This window comes from Hyperolius riggenbachi, chromosome 8, assembly GCF_040937935.1.
Source record: "Hyperolius riggenbachi isolate aHypRig1 chromosome 8, aHypRig1.pri, whole genome shotgun sequence".
In the NCBI taxonomy this organism is placed as follows: Eukaryota; Metazoa; Chordata; class Amphibia; order Anura; family Hyperoliidae; genus Hyperolius; species Hyperolius riggenbachi.
Genome location: NC_090653.1, coordinates 128,441,541 through 128,466,327, shown reverse-complemented (window position 1 = coordinate 128,466,327; position 24,787 = coordinate 128,441,541). Strand labels below are relative to the sequence as shown.

The window sequence follows — 24,787 nt, the reverse complement described above, 5'->3', positions numbered from 1 at the left end:
TGTCCACCGTAAATAGCCTTTATGATCCCTTAGGGTTTGTATCACCTGTGACAATAAAAGGCAAGGCCTTAGTTCGCGAACTGTCATCTGGTAAAAATGATTGGGATGCGTTGCTTCCACAAGAGAAATTATGTAAGTGGGTTCAATGGAAAGAATCTTTACAAGCTTTAGAGCACCTAAAGATAGACAGATGCTATGTTCCCGTATCTCTATCAACAGCTTGTAAGAAGGAACTGTGCATTTTCTCAGATGCATCCACCACAGCTATAGGTGCAGTAGCTTACTTGAGAGTAATTGATGCAGAAAATGTATGCCATGTAGGATTTGTGATGGGGAAGTCCAAATTAAGCCCTAAACCAGCCCACACGATTCCTCGTTTAGAGTTGTGTGCAGCTGTACTCGCAGTCGAAATGTTTGAGCTAATCTCAAGTGAGTTAGATACTGACTTTGATGCTGTACAATTCTTCACCGATAGCAAGACTGTCTTAGGGTACATTTGCAACACCACTAGGAGATTCTACCTGTATGTCTCCAACCGAGTGAATAGAATCAGGCAATCTACACAGACAGATCAGTGGTTCTATGTACCTACAGAGCATAACCCTGCAGACTATGCCACTAGACCTACACAAGTTGCATGCCTTCAGAACTCTATATGGTTCTCAGGCCCATCTTTTTTGTACCAATCACACTGTCAAAATATGAACACTGCTAACATGTACCCACTCATAGAGCCCGAAGCTGACCCAGAAATCAGATCTGAAGTTACAAGTTTAAGTACTAAAGCTTCTCAAGCCACCTTCCACTCACATTGCTTTGAGAGATTTTCTTCCTGGAAGGTACTAGTTAAAACCCTGTCCAGACTCATCCATGTTTCTAAAAGCTTCAAGAGGGAAACCAATAGCAGCCAGGTTAGAGGGTGGAAAAGTTTCCATGAGCAGGTTGATCTAGAAGAACTTTCTCAGGCAAAGTCTGTTATCATTTCTTCTGTTCAAGCCAAACACTTCCAAATGGAGATTGACTGCATCTCAAAACAAAAGACATTACCAAACCAAAGTCGTCTTAGAAAGCTTAGTCCCTTTTTAGACAAAAATGGGTTGCTTAGAGTAGGTGGACGTTTGTCTCTTGCTGAACTTTCAGAGGTAGAGAAGCAGCCTATCATCATACCTCACGATCATCACGTTGCTACACTGCTTGTTAGGTACTATCATGAACAAGTTGTCCACCAAGGGCGCCACATCACAGAGGGTGCAATTAGATCTGCAGGTTTCTGGATCCTTGGTGGCAAACGCTTGGTATCAGCAGTCATACACAAATGTGTCACCTGTCGCAAGCTGAGAGGGAAACTACAAACTCAAAAGATGGCAGAGCTACCAAAAGACAGAGTGGTTGCTGAACCACCTTTCACTAATGTAGGTTTGGACGTGTTCAGTCCTTGGTCAGTGTTAACCCGCCGCACTAGAGGAGGCAGTGCGGACAGCAAGCGCTGGGCAGTACTTTTCACGTGTCTGTCTACCCGAGCTGTACATATAGAGCTACTTGAAGCCATGTCAACTTCAAGCTTCATTAACGCTTTGAGGAGATTCTTCTCAGTTCGTGGCCCAGCAAAACTACTCCGCTCCGACAGAGGAACAAACTTTGTGGGAGCTTGCAAGGAACTTGGCATTTGTGTTGGTGACTCACAGTTGAAGAACTTTCTACATGATAAAGGATGTACATGGGTTTTCAATCCTCCACACTCCTCTCACATGGGTGGTGTCTGGGAGAGACTTATAGGTATAGCCAGGCGAATCTTGGATGCTATGTTGCTACAAAATAAATCTGCTCACTTGACCCATGAAACTTTAAGTACCTTTATGGCAGAGGTTACAGCCATCATGAATGCCAGACCCTTAGTTCCTGTATCTTCAGACCCGGATACACCTATGGTCCTCACCCCAGCAATGTTGTTGACTCAAAAAACAAACTCTTTGTCTGCTCCATCTAAAGACCTAAACACAACACAAGTTCAAGTTAAGCAGTGGAAACAAGTGCAATGCTTAGCAGACACCTTTTGGAAAAGATGGAAGAGGGAGTATCTTTCCACTTTGCAGCGCAGAAGGAAATGGACTGAGGACTGTCCAAACATAAAAGTGGGTGACGTTGTTCTGCTAAAAAATGACCAAGAGGGCAGGAATGAGTGGCCCGTGGGACTTGTTGTAAACACACTGCCAAGTAGAGATGGCAAGGTTAGAAAGGTGGAGGTTAAAATCACCAAAAATGGGACTGCCAGAGTTTATCTTAGACCTATCACTGACATTATAATTCTAGTCTCAGATTAGTCAGGATTTCATTTTATTGTTTTTGTGTTCTCTGCATAGTGATAGGTTATATAAGTAGTGACATAATAAATAATGCCAGGCAGGGAGTGTTCTGCCCATATCTACTAATATGGGCATTCAATAAGCTAAAATGTGATGTTATGCTGACACCTAGTGGTACTAGTGAGCAATTATGTTTAGTCAGATCAGAATTACAGGATGATGTAATTTCATGGGAGGGTCTCAACCCTTGAACTGGAACTTCCTGTCTTCCATTTTGTGAGAAGCCTTCAGCTGAATAACAGCATATGGCAAGAGCTCTTACTATTTCAGGACTAAATGGTGGAATTGTCCGTAAGTACTTAAAGAGGAACTCCAGTGAAAATAATTTAATATAAAAAGGTGCTTAATTTTTACAATAATTATGTATACATGATTTAGTCAGAGTTTGCTCATTGTAAAATCTTTCCTCTCCCAGATTCACATTCTGACATGTATTACATGGTGACATTGTTACTGTGGGCAGATTATGTAGCTGTTCTGGCTTTAACAGACAGCTATAAACAGCCATTTCCTGTGTGTGTCATTGTTACATTGTGGCAGTTTGCCCAGAGTACCGTACGGTACCAGAGCCTCTTGTGGGAGGGGTTTCAGCACAAAATCAGTCATACAGCGCCCCCTGATGGTCTGTTTGTGAAAATCATTATATTTTTCATGTAAAAGTGGGTATCAGCTACTGATTGGGATAAAGTTCAATTCTTGGTCGGAGTTTCTCTTTAAGCCTATGGGATGATATAATGCTTAATGTGCTGTAGTGATGTTTCATGTACTGATTAGTGCATTCTGTATTTGTTTATGTTGCAGTTTTACAAAGTAAAGTGTAATTCATCAAAGATTCATACAGACTCAAGGTCTCACGTGTCTTACTACTGGATTACTTATTGTTAAGCTGTCTGACTAGTGTTATACAACTGCTCAATAACGCGAAGCAGAACAAACGTACAATCATCTGCATTTCAGATCCACGAGGATGGATCTTTGGATCTGCAGATGATTGTCTGATCTGCAGATGAATGTCTGTTAAACAAGGTGTGCATGAGACCTGCAGATATCATAGACTATGAATGCAATTTGCAGGAACGGATCTTTTGCAGGAACTGATCTTTTGCAGATACTGATCTGTTGAATGTGTACAGCATCTTTGTGTACAGCATCTTGCAAAGATTTTTATCTGATGGGGAGTTCAGCTCAATAGAATAGACTGAGTATGCTCTCATACTACATGGAAGGGGGTAAAATTGGTCTGTGATCTTTCATTTTCCAAAGACTTTTATCTGATGTGTGTACCCACCTTAAGATATCAGGCTTTTATGAGGTTATAGAAGGGAGGAAAGGTGAGAACTAAGGCCAGGTGCACACCAAAACCCGCTAGCAGATCCGCAAAATGCTAGCAGATTTTTAAACGCTTTTTAAAATTTTTATGAGGCGTTTTGCTAGCGTTTTGCGGATTGCTGCTGCGGATTTCAGTGTAGCATATTTCATATATTGTTACAGTAAAGCTGTTACTGAACAGCTTCCGTAACAAAACCACCTGGCAAACCGCTCTGATCTGCCGTTTTTCAGAGCGGTTTGCGTTTTTCCTATACTTAACATTGAAGCAGAAACGCCTCCGCAATCCAAAAAATGCCTCAACCCAGGAGAATTTGTTTCTGCAAAACTCCTCCCGCTCTGGTGTGCACACCCCTATTGAAATGCATTACCCTAGCGTATCCGCAGCCGCAAGCGGCTGCTGAAACGCTCAAAACGCCGCTCGGTGTGCCCCAGCCCTAATTTAGGAAAACCAGAAAGTGAATTAAAACATATTTTCCTAATTTTACATGTATAACACAAATCCACACTGTAATGGTGTTTCTAGAGTAATTAAAAATAGTTAATAAGATTCTTATGCATTTGAGCTGAAAGAAGCGTTTTTGTGTAGCAGATTTCATACAGTATATTGTTACAGTAAAAGCTGTTACTGAACAGCTTCTGTAACAAAAACGCCTGGAAAACCGCACAGATCTAGCAGTTTCCAGAGAGCGGTTTGAGCTTTTGCTATACTTTACATTGAGGCAGAAACGCTTCTGCAAACCGCAAAAGTGCTGCAGGACCCACGTTTGCGGTTTGCTAAAAACCTCAAACCGCTGGTGCGCACCATCCCATTGAAATACATTAGCCAAGCGTTTTCACAGGCGGAAGTGGTTTGGAAAAGGCTACGAAAACCGCTCGGTGTGCACCAGGCCTCAGTAAATACAAAGGTATAAATGGTGGAGCAATGGATTTTACAACAAGTCATCTTCCAAGGAAAAAGCCTGCAGGTTCTCTGGTCCATGCTTATGTACTGTGGATCTGTGAGACTTCACAGCTGTGCTGTCCCTCCTAGGAGAGTAATGCAAAGCTGGGGAGAACATAGTTTGGAAATCAAAGGAGCTGAATGATATTCAGCATCCATCGCTTGCATGCAGCATGAGCCAAAATGAGGAAACGTCTTGCTTTGGGCAATCGCTGGACGTACACCTGGCAACTGAATGATAGTATCTCCCATGCTGCCCTCATAATGTCCAACCAGATAACTGTCAAGTGTGAATATCAGCAGCAGTAGCCAATGAGCCCTTGGAAGGAAAACACATGGAAATAATGTATTTGCTAACTTCAGTCCCCAAGGTGATATTTCTTATGTATGGGATTACATGTAGCAAGCATTCATTACGCGAGAGGGAGAGAAAGAGAGATTCTATCACTTTTTCCTGACAAATCAATAGATTTTGATTGGGGCAAGCCTTTTAAAGTATAATCTATCATGAGGACTCCAGTTATTTAATAGCTTGTGTTTTCTTGTTTAGTGCTGATGAAATGATTTATATTATATTGCTATATTATACTGATGCCAGATACAGTTCTCTCTGACAATAAGGATAAGGAGTCTGACAGATTGATCCTTTTAAACAGTGTTGCTCACAAATTTTTCCAAAGTCATTTTCACATTGAAATGGCATTTTCGATTTTGTGAATTTTTTTACGGAAATGCATTATATTTTCGCAATATGGCAAAAATTTGTGAAAATGACAAGATTATTACAAAACAATTTTCGATGGCATTTTTGCTCGAAAGTCAAATTTAACATTATTTATGCAAAAATTATTGCACAAAGAATATCGGCATTTTCGGTCATCACTGCGTCTAAACAATGCGCATTGCCTACAATAAAACCTCCAAATACTGCGCTGATATCAATACTGGGTGTAACTACTTTCGGTGGTGCGCTGCTATGTACAATATAAATCAATAGAGTCTCAAGAAATAGCTGCGCACAAAGCCACTAGCAATCTGCGTTCCACACTCCAAGTGGTAGGCGTTACTCCTCCTTGTCAGGGCAGGCAAGTTACTCCACTTCAGTGAGACACCACCACCACACCCCAAGCAGTGGCCACTCACCGTTAAAAAAGACCCTCAGTTAGATGGGTCCACAGCGCTTGTGGGGTCATCTGGCCGCCCCCTGCCGCTTGGAGAAAAAGATCTCTTCCTCACCACTCACTGTTACGGTTGCTGGCTCTTTCACCTCAAAAGACATATACCAGAGCTCCCATAGCGTAAAATTGTATAAAAGTTTTATTAATAAAAAAATTGCACACTTACAAACATATCCAGGGTATTTTCGTATAGAGTTTTTGTGGGCTCCACCCCAAATGTTGGCCGCCGGGTTGGCTGTAGAGCGCTGTTTCTTACGCCTTCCCCTCTGCATCCACGTTCCTCCCTTCGGATAATGATAAGGCCGCGTGTACTTGACTGGTTTCGTCGCTCTAGGCGACTCCTCAGAAGCATGATGCTCATGCTTCTGAGGAGTCGCCTAGAGCGCCGAAACCTACAGGAGGCTTCAGCAATCTTCGGGAGACTGAGTGCTCCCGAAGATGGCCGCTCCACTCCGCATGTGTACGTACCCACAGTACGTTGCCTTAGCCTCCCGCAGCGGCGGAAGTGAGCAGTCTCCGACCCATTGGTCTGAGACTGCAAACGGGGGATCCAGCGCTGGAACGTAGAGACTGTAAGAAAAATGGGAAAGCTGTATAGGACCCAAAGCCTTCCCTCTCCTTAGTTGAGTATCTGTTTTTTATTTTCCTAAAACCACTTCAGACTCGCCTTAAGGCTATGTTCATAGTGGTGTGTTGTGAGGTGACTTTATCGGGGCATCTTCTTAACACTGAACGTCGCACTACAATTGTAATTTCAGAGTGCATTCAGGATCCAATGCACTACAGTATCCTAACACACTGCATGCAGTGTGTTACCACATAAACTATGCATTAACAGAGGAAGTGAAGCACACTTTTCATGGATTGTATGATTCACTGTATGCAACCTAAAGGTCACGTTATGTGCAGTGCGACTTTCTCATTTCATTGCTCAGTTGCGGAGCTTTTTCATTGTTGCACAGTTTTTTTTATTGCACAACTTTTACAGGCGGATTTTTGCCACATGCTTGTTTCAGGTATGTAATTCAGACACTACTGCTGCATGAAAAATCATTAGTACGTCAGATATCAGGCATTGTTTAAAAGGAAATAAATATGGAAGCTTCCATATTCCTCTTACTTCACGTGTCCTTTAAAAAGATTTTATTTCATAAAAAAGAGGAGCAAAGTGACAAGCGTGCAATGTTGTATCCATCAAAGCTAATCATGAGACATCCTACACTGGTTTTTCTTTAGTAAAGTTAAAATCTGAGGCTGGGTGCACACTTAGCAGTGTGGGAAACATCGCATTTTTATGCATATGCGTTTGTGCTGCGTTTTACATTACGTTTTCTATGAGGTTGTTTTGCATTTGCATAACTTAAGTATCACACCTTATCAACGATATCACACCTTATCAAAGTTAACACACCTTATCAGAGTAGCATAGTGAGCGCTATGAACCCGCAGGGGCTCAGGGCAGGACAAGTGCCATTGCCACTTAGCAGGCATAAGTTTGTAGCGCTCGCTGTGCTACTCTATGCTATGCGTCAAGGAGTGCATTAAAAAACTGCTCTGGAAAAGCTCATCGAAATGCGCTTTGCACACACAAAAAAAAAAAAATCGCCCACCTAAGCGCTGGGAGGAGAAAAAAAACTCCACATGAGCGGAACGCAATGTAAACGAGGCCTAAGTAAGCGCTCAGAAAGCTCTGATGGTCAGTAAAGCTCTCAGAAAGCACAGTGTGTCTACAGCCAACCAGACATTAGTTTACATAATCATTGGGTATCATTCATGAAGGAGCTGTCGGTAAGGAGAATCAATCCGGGAAAACACCGCTGCCGGTATTTTAGACTTCTGGGTGGGCATTCATAAAAATGTATCCAGGTGCGATAGCATTGCGGAGATTCCCCGAACTAGGCTGGCGGTAGGCAGGCGGAGACACAGGAAGCAGCCGAGTTGATACGTTTCTCCGTGTTCCGTTCTACTGCAGCTGCCTGGGAGGTCTGTGTCTCCATTAACTTTACATTAGTATCGCCACATGAGAGGGAGCGGTATTTCCCGTCCACATACTGCTTCTTTATGAATTACCATTTTGTTACATTTGTTCCGATAATCACTGCACAAGGCAGTGATTTATCACTCTGCTTGGTAGTGTCAGTTTTTTATGCGGAAAGAGGCTTTATGAATGCCGAACTTGCTGAGTGTTCGGTAAAGTCAGCTGTTTTAAGCATTTCCGCATGCGGAAATGCTTTATGAATGATAGCCATTGTGTTCGCATTATGCGTTAACATTACCCACATTTTGGGAACATGTGCTATGTGACTTGGGAGCTACATTACCTGGAGGGGCGTACAAGAGAAATCGCTGCTGGGAAACTTGGGCGCAGGATATAGACCATATACGGCTTACCCAGCTCCTGCTCAAGTCCCAGCAGCGTTAATTACTATTCCCCCTCAAAGTCCACGTGGATGCATATCCGGCCTTTGACCTGTGCGACCAGAGCGGTCGCTCAGGGCGCCGGCTTCCAAGGGGGCGCCTATTGCTGGCTACATTTACTGAGGGCACCAACACATGGCTACCTATACTGGAGGCACCAATACCTGGCTACCTATTGGGGCGATGGGGACCTTTAACTGACTTCCTATACTGGGGGCACCTATACTTGGCAACCTATATTGAGGGCACCTACACATGAGATCCTATACTGGGGGCACCTATACTGAGTCTGGGGGCGTTTTTTTTTTTTGGGGGGGGGGGGGGGGGCGCACACTGCGGCAATAATGCGTGGTGCAAATTGTCGTTGCTGTACTATCATTCTAGATGGGGGGGGGGGGGGGCTAACTGTCCCACTGATTGTTTTTATTAATATTCCTGAAACGTTCTAGCCTTCATTTTTAATTATATTCAGGATAATGCACTATTTTCATCCATTCGTGGCTATTAATGGTATTTTTTCTATTATACATATGTGACGTTTTATGGAGATCTGAGTATTTGGCGTGATGTGTCACAACGTCAAAAAGGTTGGGAACCACTGTCCTAGGAGATATCTGAGGAGAAAAGGGGAATTGCATATGGGCCTGGGTGTATGTGAGTGCGTGTGTGTGTGTATAGTGTGTGTGTGTGTGTGTGTATGTATGTGCGTGAGCGTGTGTGTGCGTGCGGGAAGAGGATGAAGGGGGCACAAAATTCAAGCTTCGCTCAGGGCGCTGTGAAACCTAAGGCCGGCCCTGCGTGGATGATAGGGAATTATGTAATTCGGCTTCCAGCAATTGCTAGTGGCCGAATTACAGTGTTTTAAAAGCAACTTCAGCTCCGTCTTCTGACGGTGCCGAAGTTACTCACTGTGCGCCCTTATAGCCGTAATTCCTATTACGGTCTATGGTGGTGCTGGCTGCCTGCACCAAAATGTCCTGCTCGCCTGGAGGACACACTAGGCCTCTGAAAGGGGAGCAATGCAGGCAGTGCTCCAATGCAGCTTGGTTATTGGTTGCTATCAGGGGTCTAGTCCTGGAAAAAGAAGTGAGTGGACTCAACCTAAAAACCTCTTGAGTGGACTCAACCAAAAATGGGCGTGGTTAAGCATAGCGTGGGCGTGGTCATGGGTGGGGCCAAATATACATGGCCTTAGCAGTGGTATAAAAGGTCTGCCAGGGGAAGTTTGAGCTCTGTCGTAGTGTATCCCCAAAAAGTAGATGTAATCTGACAGCATTTCACCAAAAATACACATAATCTGGCAGAGGTTCCTCCAAAATACAGATAATATGGCAGTGGTTCCCCCTAAATAGACAATCTGGCAGCAGCAGTTCCCCCAACATACACATAATCTGGAAGCAGTTCCCCAAAATACGTGAAACCTGGCAGTGGATCACCCAAAATACACGTAACACCCAAAATACATGTAATCTGGCAGCAGTGGTCCCCCAACATACACAATCTGACAGCAGTTCCCAAAAATACACGTAATCTGGCATCAGCGGTTCCCCAAAAATACAGATCTGACAGCACTTCTCCCAAAATAGGTAATCCCCAGTATAGCTAGCCAGGTCTATAGGTGTCCCCAGTATAAGTAGCCATGTGTATAGTTGTCCCCAGAATAGGTGGCCAGATGTAGAAATGTCACCAGAATAGGTAGCCAGGTGTATAGATGTCCTTATAATAGGTGGTCAGGTGTATAGATGTCCCCAGAATAGGTAGCCAGGTCTATAGGTGTCCCCAGTATAGCCAGGTGTCCCCAGTATATGTAACTAGGTGTTCAGGTGTCCCCAGTATAGCCAGGTGTATAGGTGTCCCCAGTATATGTAGTCATGTGTATAGGTGTCCCCAGTATATGTAGCCAGGTGTATAGTGGCCCCAGTATATGTAGCCAGGTGTATAGTGGCCCCAGTATATGTAGTCAGATGTATATGTCCCCAGTATATGTAGCCAGGTGTATAGTGGCCCCAGTATATGTAGCCAGGCGTATATGTCCCCAGTATATGTAGCCAGGTGTATAGGTGTCCCCAGTATCCAGTATATATAGCCAGGGGTATAGTGGCCCCAGTATATGTAGCCAGGTGTATATGTCCCCAGTATATGTAGCCAGATGTATAGGTGTCCCCAGTATATTTAGCTAGGTGTATAGTGGCCCCAGTATATGTAGCCAGGTGTATAGTAGCCCCAGTATATGTAGCCAGGTGTATAGTAGCCACAGTATATGTAGCCAGGTGTATAGTGGCCCCAGTATATGTAGCCAGGTGTATAGTGGCCCCAGTATATGTAGCCAGGTGTATAGGTGTCCCCAGTATATATAGCCAGGTGTATAGTGGCCCCAGTATATGTAGCCAGGTGTATAGTGGCCCCAGTATATGTAGCCAGGTGTATAGTGGCCCCAGTATATGTAGCTAGGTGTATAGTGGCCCCAGTATATGTAGCCAGGTGTATAGGTGTCCCCAGTATATTTAGCTAGGTGTATAGTGGCCCCAGTATATGTAGCCAGGTGTATAGTGGCCCCAGTATATGTAGCCAGGTGTATAGGTGTCCCCAGTATATATAGCCAGGTGTATAGTGGCCCCAGTATATGTAGCCAGGTGTATAGTAGCCCCAGTATATGTAGCCAGGTGTATAGTAGCCCCAGTATATGTAGCCAGGTGTATAGTAGCCCCAGTATATGTAGCCAGGTGTATAGTAGCCCCAGTATATGTAGCCAGGTGTATAGGTGTCCCCCCTAGCACCCTGGAGGGGAGGGGAGCAGCGCAGCAGAGAGGAGCATTGGGCAGAGCTGCGGGGAAGTGCGGACGTTTCCCCCCCCCCCTTCCCTCACCTTGGGGCTCCTCTTCCTGGCTCTCCCCTCAATAAAGATTGCGGCGGTGACTGGCGGCGGTATCAGTGGGCGGGACTTACCTCCTCCAGTGTTCCGGCGAGTGGACGCTGTGCGTGTAGCACAGCGTCCACTCGCCGGAACACTGGAGGAGGTAAGTCCCGCCCACTGATGCCGCCGCCAGTCACCGCCGCCAGTCACCGCCGCCAGCCATCGCCGCAATCTTGATGGAGGGAAAAGACAGGAAGAGGAGCCCTAAGGTGAGGGAAGGGGGGGGGGGGGAACATCCGCCCTTCCCCGCTGCTCTGCCCAATGCTCCTCTCTGCTGCGCTGCTCCCCTCCAGGGTGCTAGGGGGGACGGCATCCACTCTGCAATAATAGTAAGTGGACGTCGTCCCCCTGCGTTCACGCAGGACTCGACCCCTGGTTGCTATGGGTTACTGAACTCATCACTTTCAGCCTTACACAGCTAGAATGTATTTTGCAATATCTTGTCTCCATTGACATTCTGAAGAAAGCAATCATTTGTGCTGCCACCTGTACGCTATTAAATGCCTATTTGCCATGTATGTGGACTTAGCTATATGTAATATTGATCCTGACATTGTAAATAAATGTCATGTCACACGGGTGACCCTTCTGGCAACGATAAATTTACGGTCTGTGGGAATTTGCACTGTTGAATTGCTGAATGCTGGAGACAATCATCTTGCTCGCATATCGGAACGAGTCACTTCAGCGAGTGCAGCAGCAGCAGCATGGGAATGCATTTGACATAGTATATATATATATAACCTTAAACTCTAGAGAATAAATAAAACACAGACACATAAATGGCTGCAGCCTCATTTTATTCAGGGGGGCTGGGTAAACATTTTAAACTTTACTCTTTCTTTTATTCAAAGCAAAATCTCAAACCTTTTCTTTAGACATCATAAAACCATAAACCACAAAACACGTCCCGAGAGAATCGACTGATGGTCTGTGAACCCATACCGGTCTACACCAAAGTCCAGTCCAGTCCATTTATATTACCTCATTACCCCCCTAAAATGATACCACGACAAAACTTTTTTTTTTTTTTTTTTTTTTAAAGGGGCGGGAGGGTGGGCAGCTCTGACAGTCTGCCTTGAATGACACTTGCCACTCTGTGAGGGCCCATTCACACTTGAGCGTTTTGCCGGCAATTTCAGCAAAACGCTCAAACGCTAGCGCTTTTGAAAGCGCTAGTGTAATTAAACCCCATGGGCCCGTTCTTACGCAAACACATCGCCTGCACCATTTTCAGGCGATTTCCCGACGTTCGCGTTTTAGTGCTATAGAAACGCTAAACGCGATCGCGGAAAAATTCAGTGTTCAGTGAATTTTCCGCTAAAAAATCACTCACGCAAAACGTTTTGCGCTTTCAAGTGTGAATGAGCCCTGAGAGGAATTATTCATATTCCTCCTCCTCGTTGATTGGATAAGCCCTGCTGGAGGGAAAAACACAGGCTCCAATCAACGCCACGCTGCTCCTGAAAAGACAGAAAGAACAAAGCAGTACCCAGCATAGACTGACATATACAAAAAACATATACACTCAATATATGCAGTCTTCAGCAATCCCATGTTCACTGCAGTTTTATCCAAACTGCAGTTCTGTCAATATATGCTGCTGTAACTTTAAGGGGAATGTGAGTAGTATAGGAAGCATATTGAGCCCTCCCCTCGCTGCTCAGCATTGGACTGCAGGCAGCTTGTCCATCAGGCAGGGGAACAGCAGAGCGCCTGAAAGGGAACTCAGCATCAGCACCAGTCTGCAGCTCTCGCTACTCATCCAGCAGCAGCTTCAGCAGCAGTGCCTGGCCGGGACTTGATCACCCTGTAGCCAGCCGGGATCGGAGCTCTCCCCTCTCTACTATGGAATGTTCATTCACTCCTGAGTCTTCCTCCACTTTGTCAGGGGATTTTACAAACCAACACGTGGCTGCAGGATATACACACTCCATCCATGTGATGCTACTATCTGAGTGACAGTCGCAGCTCCAGCGTTGTGATGGTGAGTAAATGATTTGTGTGACTTCTCAGGGACATGGATCACTGTTTTCTGCTGTGGAGGATCGCAGAAGTTCGTGTTTTAAATGGCCCAAACGTACTGTCTGTGATATGGAAGACCTACATCATTATAGCCATCTGTGGGGAAACACTTTACAAGTGCTGATTACTGGACCTAAAGTTATCGTGTGATCTAAATGAGAATTGTTACTCTTCCCTGTCCTTCTCCTGGTGCAAATATTTGTATGGGAACCCAAAGCAAATGTATGGATTTTTTGTGCTTCTGGCTGCTCTGGTCCTGAGTACAGTGTTTGGAAGCTTTAGGTAAGATCTTTGGGTTTAATAAAGTGCATGCTATATTGTATTACCTGCTGTGTATTATCTGCTGTGATAATCCATGTCTGGGGATGATTTACACAGTTTAGGTGTACGGTGTCCCACATGCAAAGTATCTATCTATCTATCTATCTATCTATCTATCTATCTATCTATCTATCTATCTCCTAACCATATAAAATCTCTGCACAGCTCTATCCATTGCTGAAGTGATTTACATAGTTTGTTATGGAGATTTACAAGTTTTTACACTATACTATTATTATAATAATAATTATTATTATTACTACTTAGAATATATTAACAACACACACTGCTTATTCCATCACTGCTTTTTTCATAAATGGAAAGCCTTTATGAAGAACTCAGTATTTGTTTAATGTTAAGGCATGTATGAGCTAGTGTAGTAATCATGATGATTAAATAGCTGGGAATGGCATATGGCATCAGACTGTGTGTATATATATATACAGTGTATGGCTGATCTGTGCACTGCGCAATAGGCAGACTAGGTGAGAAGTGTAGTGCAATGCCCCCTTTGGTTGTAGGGATTGAGTTTTAGTGAGCTCAGACTGCGATAATTGCACTGGGTTACTCCTGCTATAGGTCCCTGTGTCTATAGACTGGCAATACTTCCTTTGTGCAGCCTCAGTCATCACAGGTGAGATAGGATTTCAGCTAATTAGCTACCTGGTTTATTTAGCCACTTGTGTGCAGATATATGCCTGCTCATTAACAGAGAGCAATATTGTTTCTATATTGCTTTAATTAGATGCTTTTCCAATTGTTTGGCTGGCAATGGCCACAGAGATGTAAAACATTTTCTACAGTAAATCCTGTCAATAGGATTACAGTACTTCTCTCTCAGTTTGAATATAAATGTTCCAGGCAGCATTTGAAAAGGAAGGTGTAAGTTTGATCTTAGCAATGTAGTTGCATTGCAATAAAACTTCATGCTGTAGTACTCAGGAAGAAAAATCTTCTCTTGCATTCTAGTTTATATAGTGTTTCAGCCATGCACCACCCTGCTGGATGTACAGTACACAGAACTTAATCTTTGCACAAAGTTAATCAGATTTGTAAATTAAAAGCACCCACTAATAATATAATCTTGATTGTACAATCTCACCACATTTTTGTAACATGACGGACTACCTAAAGCATCCATTCAAAGTGCGTTTACTTTTATACTACATAGATTTGGCAAGATTGTACAATCAAAATTGTATCATTAGTGGGCATCTTATAAATCAACCAATTTGGCAAAACAATCAATTCCTCTCTGGTCCGAATCTATTAAGAGAGGAATCTATTTCAGCCACACACAGCACATTGATTTTCAATAGCTTCTAGCAGGGAATCTATTGAAAATGGATCAAACCACAGGGTTGCACTGTACGATGCAGGGCGATGCTAAGTGCCGCCAATCTAGTGTTGCTCCTCCCCCTCCCTGATGGACCCATATATCAACCTGTAATGAAAGTCAATAGACTGGACATTTTGCGGGGAATCACTTCTTAGCAGATTTGATTATAGCCATCAAATCTGCCAGGAATCAAATGAAAAATGGGAATGGGCACTTTGATTATCTAAGGTGCCCATTAACCTCCATGGCGATACAAAAAAATCGCCAGGGAGGCGGTGCAGCACTTAAATTTTTTTTTTTTTAATAATCAAGTAGCTAGCCGCGGTACAGCGACATCCCCCCACCCCTTCCGATCGCCTCTGGCGACCAGAGCAAACAGGAAATCCCGTTCAGAACGGGATTTCCTGTTTGCCTTCCCCATCGCCATGGCGACGATCGGGATAACGTCATGGCGTCTGGGGGTGTCCCGGTCCACCCCTTAGCGCAGCCTGGTGGTGATTGGCCAGGCTGTGCACGGTCTCGGGGGGGCCCTCTAACTAGGCGGGTAGCAGTGAATCGGCGCAGAGCGGCGACGATCGGCTTGTACACGCAGCTAGCAAAGTGCTAGCTGCGTGCTACAAAGCAAAAAGTATGAGAATCGGCACACCAGGGGCTGAGAAATCCTCCGCAGCGGCTTACTCCGAGCTCAGCTCGGGATTATCGCCCAGGAGGTTAACTGTACAATTTTTTTCACCAAATGCGATCTTTCGATGCAATTTTAATGATCGATATTGTATAGAAAATTTGCCATTTATGAAGGCAATCAATAAGGAAGACTCAATTGCTAAATAGGATAAAATCGATCCAAAAGTTCGATTTTATAATCGAATTTGAAGAATTGTTCAGTGAATGTGAACAATGGGTAATTACCTTCCGATTATCTTCTATCGGAAAAATTGCACCGAGGGATTGCATTTAGTGAAAATATTGTACCGTTAATAGGCACCTTAACAGTCAGTCAATCAATCAATCAATCATGCTGTTCGGTATCAATCATTAGCCATCGGAATGTGATTTGTCCTCTGCAATGTTCCAGTTAAAATTCTGGGAGGGACTCACGCAGGGGAAACCAATACATTATTTTAGTCCATTAAAAGCAAAAGAGATGTTTTTAATAAATGTATATGTGTGAAGAGGTAGGAGGGGTACTTGCAATACTCTTCTCTATACCAGAAGGTAATTAGTAAACACACACTCATAAAGAAATATACACATAAAATAAAAGTTCAGAAACACCGCTGTATAGTAAATGCACCACTGCATGTGACTTCTGCTGTATACAACACATAACGAAGTGCCAGATCAATCCTTTGAGCGAATTTAGATGTATCTATCTGAGTAGTGCATCTGTATCCAGAATAAAATAGAGTATAGTGCATCCAGTACTCCATCACAGGCAAATATGGTACTGTGTGATGCAAACACAATCCACTAACCAGTGTGCTGAGGTAACATTATGAATACAACTTAGTGATTTTGTACAGCATCCTCTGCACGCTGGTGGTAAAGCATTGCCTATAGCTACAATTTTCCTTTATTGTACTAGACATAACCAATTTTCATACTCATTTAAAGCATTGCTTTACTGTCAATAAGTGTGAGATGCCAAATGCAGTATTTGCCCCTTCAGCATACTGGAAAATCTTTACAGACATAACTTGACTGTTCCCTGAGAAGGGCTAATCTTGTCAAGCTGTTGGAAATTTCACATTATCACTAATTATGATGAGGTTTTGTGGGTCCTGTAACCTCTTCTGAGCTCTGCTAATTCATGGACAGCTTTAGAGCATTATTAGTTAAAATATGTAAGGCCTGTGGTTCTTGCTGCTGTGTATTGGAATTTTCACAGGTACACTATGCTTTTCAGTAGTTCTCAGATCCCTGTAATAGGGCTGCCCAGTCAGGCTATCACTTCCCTTCTGCCTGCCTGGGTTCATGATATTACCAGTATTGATCATTTTGGAAAATATGTAGTTCTCCCCTGGTTCAGACATCCCCCATTTAGTGTTATTTATTGCTTTTTGACATCTGTGTTTCATTTTTATAGCCTCCCTGTGAAGGATGCTGTTTTTGCTGGGCCTTGCTGACATTTTAACTCCCATGCACACACAGCTGCTGTGATTTAAGAATGGGAAGAAGGTGCAGAGCACTGGGCTAAATCAAACTTTATCCAGGCAATAAGACAAGCAATAATTTTATCTCGGGCTATTACAGCCAAGTTTGCTGTGCAGATTTCTCATCCAGCATTACAAAAATGAGCCTTTTCAGCTTTAACTATTCCTGGCATCGTTTTCCTACGTGAGGTAACGATGGAAATCTACTGTAAATGTTTAGATTTCTAACAAAAATGTTGCTGAGCTCCCACGATAAACTCTATCCTGCCAAAAATAATCAGAGCATAATTGGCTACCAAGTCAGAGAAGAGGACACAACAGTATCACTGAATGTGGGGGAGGCGGAGCTGTTTAGAAAATTAGACTGTAAATACCATAATAGGTTATGTAGTGCCTGAAGAAAGTGATAAAAGGGAACCTGTTAGGACTGTATTATTATTATTATTATTATTATATAAATAGCGCCAACATCTTCTGCAGCGCTGTACAAGTATGTTGACTTGTCACTTAACTGTCCCTCAGAGGGGCTCACACTGTAATTTCTACCAGAGTCATATGTCTATATATGTATCGTGTTGTGTATGTATTGTAGTCTAGGGCCAATTGATTAGGAGGAGCCAATTAACTTATCTGTATGTTTTTGGGATGTGGGAGGAAATCAGAGTGCCCGGAGGAAACCCACACAGACAAGGAGAGAACATACAAACTCTGTGCAGATAGTGCCCTAGCATGGATTGTAACCAGGAATCTAGTGCTGCGAGATGAGAGTGCAGCTCAGGGAGGTCACTGGTCCAGAGCAAGTATTCTAGTCAAGACATTAAAGGGAACCTTAACTGAGGGATATGGATGTTTCCTATTAACCTCCCTGGTGGTATGATTCCTTCTGATTTTAGGGTCTACAAGCGGTACAATTTTTTCCATGTGCTTTTAGACCCTAAAAGCATGAAAAAAAATCATCACATGAGAGAGTCTGCAGTAGCCCCAGCACTTAGTGACCTCCCTGGGATCCAGCACTGCAGTTTTCCCTCCATCCTCCGGGTGGTGCTGTAACCCTATAGTGAGATTGCCGGCTGTCGCTGTGATCTTTCGCTGCAGTACTGGCTGAATCGCACACCTGAAACAAGCATGCAGCTAATCCAGTCAGACTTCAGTCAGAGCACCTGATCTGCATGCTTGTTGAAGGGCTGTGGCTAAAAGTATTAGAGACACGGGATCAGCAGGAGAGTCAGGCAACTGGTACTATTTTAAATGGAAAAATCCATTTCCTTCTCAGTTTATGTTCCCTTTAAGACATAGAAGCATGACAAGCAGGAAGAGAGGAACTTACAAAAGTCGCCAATATCCACACACTTTTTATCACATTTTCACTTTTTCGAACCACCATAGACTGGGCATGATTCACTAAGCTTTTTCACCTGTTTTCCTTTATCACCTTATCTGTTACATTTCTAAGCTCTCAGAGAGCAAAAATATAATACAATTAAGGTAAGAAAAGTACTATTGAAATGAAGGTTATCAGGAACAACTTACTTTGAGTGATTATTTTGCATGTAAATGGTGCTGAAAGGTTATTTGGTACTTATCCGTTAGCCGGGCGCATCCGGCAGGTGGCGCTGTTGTATCGAATTTCGATGCGCTGGGTTGTATCTAATTCCATTCATACTTCAACGTAGTACTGTGTGAATGGAAGCGCCGCAGGTGGCGCTAATTACATTGATACGTTCATAACAATACAGTGTTAATGGCAAGGAATACATTGTATTTGAAGTGGCCGGCACTGGCACTTAATAGAATTCAAATGAAGGCGGCGGCAATGTAACAGATGAAGCCGCCGCCTTCGTCTGTTCTTCTTCTCCCCCTTTGCCCTCTCTCAACTATACAACCCTGCCAGCTGGGGGGGGGGGGCACACCTGTCCCCCCCCCCCCCCCCCCACAGTCGTTCGTCGCAAGGGAACAAGCAGGATTCCCTGCCGCAACGAACGACTCTGGGGGGAGACGCACGTCCCCGCAGGCTGCCAGCATTGTAGAAGCGAGAGGAGGGCAAAGGGGGAGAAGAAGAAGAACAGAGGAAGGCGGCGGCTTCATCTGCATTGCCGCCGCCTTCATTTGAATTCCACGTAAAAGTGCCAGCCACTTCAAATACAATGTATTCCTTGCCATTAACACTGTATTGTTATCAACGTATCAATGTAATTAGCGCCACCTGCGGCGCTTCCATTCACACAGTACTACGTTGAAGTATGAATGGAATTAGATACAACCCAGCGCATCGAAATTCGCTACAACAGCGCCACCTGCCGGATGCGCCCGGCTAACGGATAAGTACCGGTTATTTTTATCAACTGGGTGATAAGTCATTTATGAGAAGTTTTGTGAATAGAGCCCATAACCAGCTGAATTGTACTTGTGTTCTGCATTGGTTACACTTACATTATCAATGATGGCTACCAGAAAAAATTCAAACACGAAAAGAAAATTGTTATTAGTTAGGATTTTGCAGCCACTACTACTATTGTATTATTTCCTTGGCACAATATCTTCCGTAGCGATGTACAAAACAATGGGGAGCATAGATGCATGAGTAGTTCAGCACACTGTACAATCGGGACAGCCAGCAGCACAAGTACAAACACATACATAGCTGATGAGTGTTCGAGGCATCAGCAATACTGGTGCATGTCCCTTGATAAAGTACAACAGAAAACAAACACAAGGGGGAGGTCTCTATCCTTGCAAGCTTACAATATGCTGGCTGATTATTGGTAAGGAAGAGTTTGCTCTTTTTAACCATTTTATTTAGGCTGATGGCACTTGGTGGAGATCTCAATTGCGATCAGACAGCATCCAGGGCAAAGCAGGATCATCTGCAAGGCAATCTAGGCAGTTGCCTGTGGCCTAATGGGTGCCAGGGGGCCAATTACCACTTTTTCTGCTTCCCCTCCTGTCTCAAATTAACAAACTGACCATAAAGGGAGGGGTCAAAAGTACTACTTTGCCAAGGGCTCCATCTTATCTTATTCCATCTGTAACCCAGGATGTGTGTCAGCACATGTTATAATGTCCCCTTATATATTATAAGGCTAGTATCACACCAGGGCAATGCATTGTGTGAAATTAACCTATGCCTCTAGGCATCACCAGGGGAGGGTCATGGGGAGGTGTGAGAGTAGGGAGTAGTTAGGTCATAGTAATCACTTTTCTCAGCTATGTCTAAAGCCCTTTTATAGCCCAACAAATTTTGCCTATAACCGTATCCTTTTATATAAACTAAAACTAGCTTTTTCAGGCTACACCAGGCACTCTTTGTAGCCGAATTTGCCATATATGGGCTACACCAGGCGCCTTTTTGTAGCCGAATTTGGCATATTGGCTACACCGGGCGCCCTTTGTAGCCAAATTTGGCATATTATTGGCTACACCGGGCGCCCTTTGTAGCCAAATTTGGCATATGGGCTACACCAGGCGCCCTTTGCAAATGGACGCTTTTTAGTTGCATATGATGTAATGCAGGCAAAGTAGCAACTGACCAATGCACACCTCCCTTGCCTAACACAGGGTTTCAACCTAGTAATACACTGCATGTTCTGTTTTGTAACAATAGAATCAGTTGCATAGCATTGCTACTGATCAGATGTGACTTGTTCATAGACTTTGCATCACACCGAGTTACATTGCACAAAACAGTGTCTGCGCATTACTACACAATGCAATGTGTCAGTGTGAAAGCACACTGATGTGAAAGTGTTAGGTTTACAGAACACATCCAGACATTAAGACTGGTTTCACAGTGGGACGTTACAGGCGCACGTTAGAGCAGCCTGTAATGCACCCCACCGCACAGCAATGAAAAATCAATGGGCTGTTCACAGTGCCCACGTTGCGTTACACAGTAACGCTGCGCCACCAGACAACGTACTGCATGCAGTACTTTGTAAGCGGCAGAGCCGCGTTAGACTGTTTGCACATGCTCAGTGACGTTGGGGAGGAGCGGAGAGCGGCCAGGCACATGGCTAATTAATATTCACTGCACTCAGTGAAGTGCAGTGTTTACTTCCTGGTGCGGCCGCTCTGTGCGGCGATTGGTCGGGCGGGACCACATGATGCCGCATGCGTCCAAGAGTGCGCATCACGGACGCCAGAGTGAGCTGCACAACGCGGCTCACTCTGACGTCCACATCAGAGAGCACCAGGCGTTGCGTTAGGGGCACGTTATGCGACCTTCACGTCCCCTAAAACGCAACGTCCTGGTGTAAAACCAGCCTAAGGGCAGATATACACACACATTATAATGTGTGTAAACTGCAATGGACACTGCGTGCATTATAAAATACATGTTAATTAAAAGCCTACATGCAGAGCTAGATCATCCACAATGCAATTCTAGACAGTTGCCTAGGGCCTGGAGGGAGTGTAGGGGCCTGTTGGACAATAGTCCCCACCAAATCCTCCTAAACAAAAACAAAAAAAAAAGTGACCATCATCACTGTGCAAAAAGTGCTATCTTGCCTAGGGCTCCATTTCATTGTAATCCTTTACTGCCTGCATGCAGTATGTTACAATGCAGAGATGAGAAAAGGCCAACTGAGGTGAGTTGACATGGAGAATTATTCTGCAATGGAATGGATACAGTGTGAAAGCACCCTTAAAGGACACCTGAATTGAGAGGGATATGGTGCCTGCCATATTTATTTCCTATTAAATAATATCAGTTGCCTGGTTGTCTTGCTGATCCTCTGTCTTTAATACTTTTAGCCATAGACCCGGAACAAGCATGCAGATAAGATGTTTCTGACTGAAGTCTGACTGGATTAGCTGTATGTTTCAGGTGTGTGTGATCCAGATACTACTGCAGCCAAGGAGATCAGTAGGATGCCAGGCAACTGGTAGTGTTGGATAAATCCATCCATAGACAGCAGTTTTAGTGGAATTATAGCTAATGCAGCTATCCAGTTAACTTTTGCAGCATAAGCAGGGCCGAATTTCTACTTTTTGCCTCCCAAGACCAACTATTGCCAGCCGCCCCATGTGCATCCAACTCTCCCCCTCAACCCCCCCCCCCCCCCCCCCCCCCACACACACACACACACACACACACCTCCCCGACCTGCACCTCCTTAAATTGGCATGGAACTCATTTAAAGGAGTTCTGTGTAAGTAAAAAAAATAAAACAAGCTGACACTTACCTGGGGCTTCTATCAGCCCCCTGCAGCGGTAATGTCCCGCGCCGTTCCCCGCCGCCGGTCCCCGTGTAATCACGCAAGTGATTACACTGCAGCTGCGCGGCCGAGCTCTCGCTTCCACACGCGTCATCAGAGCTTACTGCGTAGGTGCAGTACAAGAAAACTTTGTACTGCACCTGCGCAGTAAGCTCCCGATGATGCGAACGGGAGCGTGCATTAGGCCTCTTGCACACTGCAAGCGATTCAGATTCAGATTCCGCTTTTTAATCAGTTTTTACTTCAGATTCAGATTTGCAGTTTGCTCCCTGCACACTGCAAATCGGAATCTGAATCGGATGTAAAAACAGATTAAAAAGCGGAATCTGAATCGGAATCGCGTGCAGTGTGCAAGAGGCCTTATTCGGCTATGCCAGACGAATGTCCGGTGGCGGTGGCGGGGAATGGGTGATCAGAGGAGGATGGCGTGGGACATCACCGCTGCAGGGGGCCGATAGAAGCCCCAGGTAAGTGCCAGCTTGTTTTACTTTTTGACTACCACATAATCTCTTGTACATAAGCTATATATATATATATATATATATATATATATATATATATATATATATATATATATATATATAGCAGGTGCAGGAAGAGAGCAACCAAAATTGCCTCTGACCCCTCTCACCCAGCTCACTCCATCTTCCAGCGCATGCCTTCAGGAGTAAGATTCCGGTCAATCGCTACCAAAACCTCTAGACACAGGAACAGTTTTTTTCCTCAAGCGGTAGCCATACTTAATGCTGAACCCCGCTAGAGCTGCTAGGACTGAAAGTAATCAGCACAGAACTAAACATGAACAATTCTCACATTGCTTACTGCCACTATACTTATAATGTCCTTAACTTGTAATATTCACACTGTCTGTCCTTGTATTGTTTTTGTTTGTGTTTGTTAAGCAACTGCCAAGACAAATTCCTTGTAGGTGCAAACTTACTTGGCGAAAATAAATTGATTCTGATTCTGATATATATATATATATATATATATATATATAGATATATATATATATATATATATATATAGATAGATAGATAGATAGATAGATAGATAGATAGATAGATAGATAGATAGATAGATAGATAGATAGATAGATAGATATAGATATAGATATAGATATAGATATAGATATAGATATAGATATAGATATAGATATAGATAGATAGATAGATAGATAGATAGATATAGATATATAGATATATATAGATATATATATATATATATATATATATATATCAATATAAACAGCTACCTGGCTGATTCCTTAGTCTGATTACAGCAGAGTGCCGAGCACACTACCACTCCTTCTTGCCTCCTCCTTCCTAGTGAGGCATCAGCCACATAAATGGACCTGATTTGGTCTGAACATGCTTATTTCACAGTAACTGACAGTGTGTTAATACCATTGGAAAGCTGCACGGATCAGGTATGCCCACTTTTCCTAACCCTAACACACAATTACTTAATGACCAAGTATGTGAGCTTTGCGGTCTTTGGCATCAATAATTTGCAATGAAATAAAATTAATCTGATTGGATGTGGCTCCACCCCTTTTCTGAATTTGAACCCCAATCACCCAATGGCCAACTGTACCAGGTACAGGTGATTAACAGTGCAAGAATGGCAGCAATTAAAATCAATAATAGGTGGATTTTGTTTGTCTTTTATAGGCTGCACCCACTTTTCTGAATATTAATCCCAGTCACCCAGTGACCAACTGTGCAAAGTTTGAGAACCCTACCATTAACAGTGTAAGAATGGCTGCTGTTTACATTTTCCCAGTAAAATGTGTATTTGTCTCCACCCACTTATGACCCGGCGTTGCCCGCTTATGTATTTGGCTGGTGTTGGCTGTGCCCACTTTTCTAACCCTAACGCACAATTAATCAATTACTCAATTACTGAGTTTGTGAGCTTTGCGGTGTTTGGCATCAATAATTTGCATTGGAATGAAACAAATCTAATTGGCTGTTTGTGGCTCCACCCCCATTCTGAAATGGAACCCTAGTCACCCAATGATCAACTGTACCAGGTTTGAGGCTTGTGCCATTAACAGTGCAAGAATGGCAGCAATGTAAATATTCCCCTTGAAAATCAATAGGTTAATTTTGATTGGCTTTTATAGACTCCACCCACCTTTATGAATATTAATCCCAGTCACCCAATGACCAACTGTGCAAAGTTTGAGAATCCTGCCATTAACAGTGTAAGAATGGCTGCAGTTTACATTTTCCAGTGAAATTTGTATTTGTCTCCGAACCCTTTTTGGTTATGGGAATAAAAAGTATCCTATACTTTATTCCAGGTTGTGTAGTATGTGTGTGCCAAATTTCATTAAAATCCGTTCAGCCGTTTTTGCGTGATCGTGTAACAAACATCCGAACATAAAAATTAACTTGCCATAGGTCGCAATAGTACAAACCATGATTAGCGGCAATTAGGTTAAATAATGGCGCCCGATAAATAGCGGGCGCTATCCTGCATCATAATTTTGCCTTCTTGATGCTAATTGCATCTTGTAGTATAGCCATCTATGATGGCAGAGAGTCAGTAAAGGCAGAGGGGCAGCAGGGGTGAAGTAGTCCAA

At 43.7% G+C, this 24,787-nt stretch overlaps 1 protein-coding gene across 5 annotated transcripts in view; it reads left to right on the top strand.

Annotated features, from left to right (window-relative positions):
* IL1RAPL2 (interleukin 1 receptor accessory protein like 2) overlaps positions 1-24,787 on the top strand; it is a 1,439,628-nt gene that overhangs the window by 94,245 nt on the left and 1,320,596 nt on the right. The window contains exon 1 of one of the 5 annotated variants that reach the window (XM_068251065.1): positions 12,872-13,129. The exons of 3 other annotated variants lie outside the window; for them this stretch is intronic. The gene's annotated coding sequence lies outside the window, so the exon portion shown is untranslated. Of the gene's footprint in view, positions 1-12,871; positions 13,450-24,787 lie in introns of those variants that run through there. One more of the 5 variants, XM_068251063.1, reaches the window with a different exon arrangement.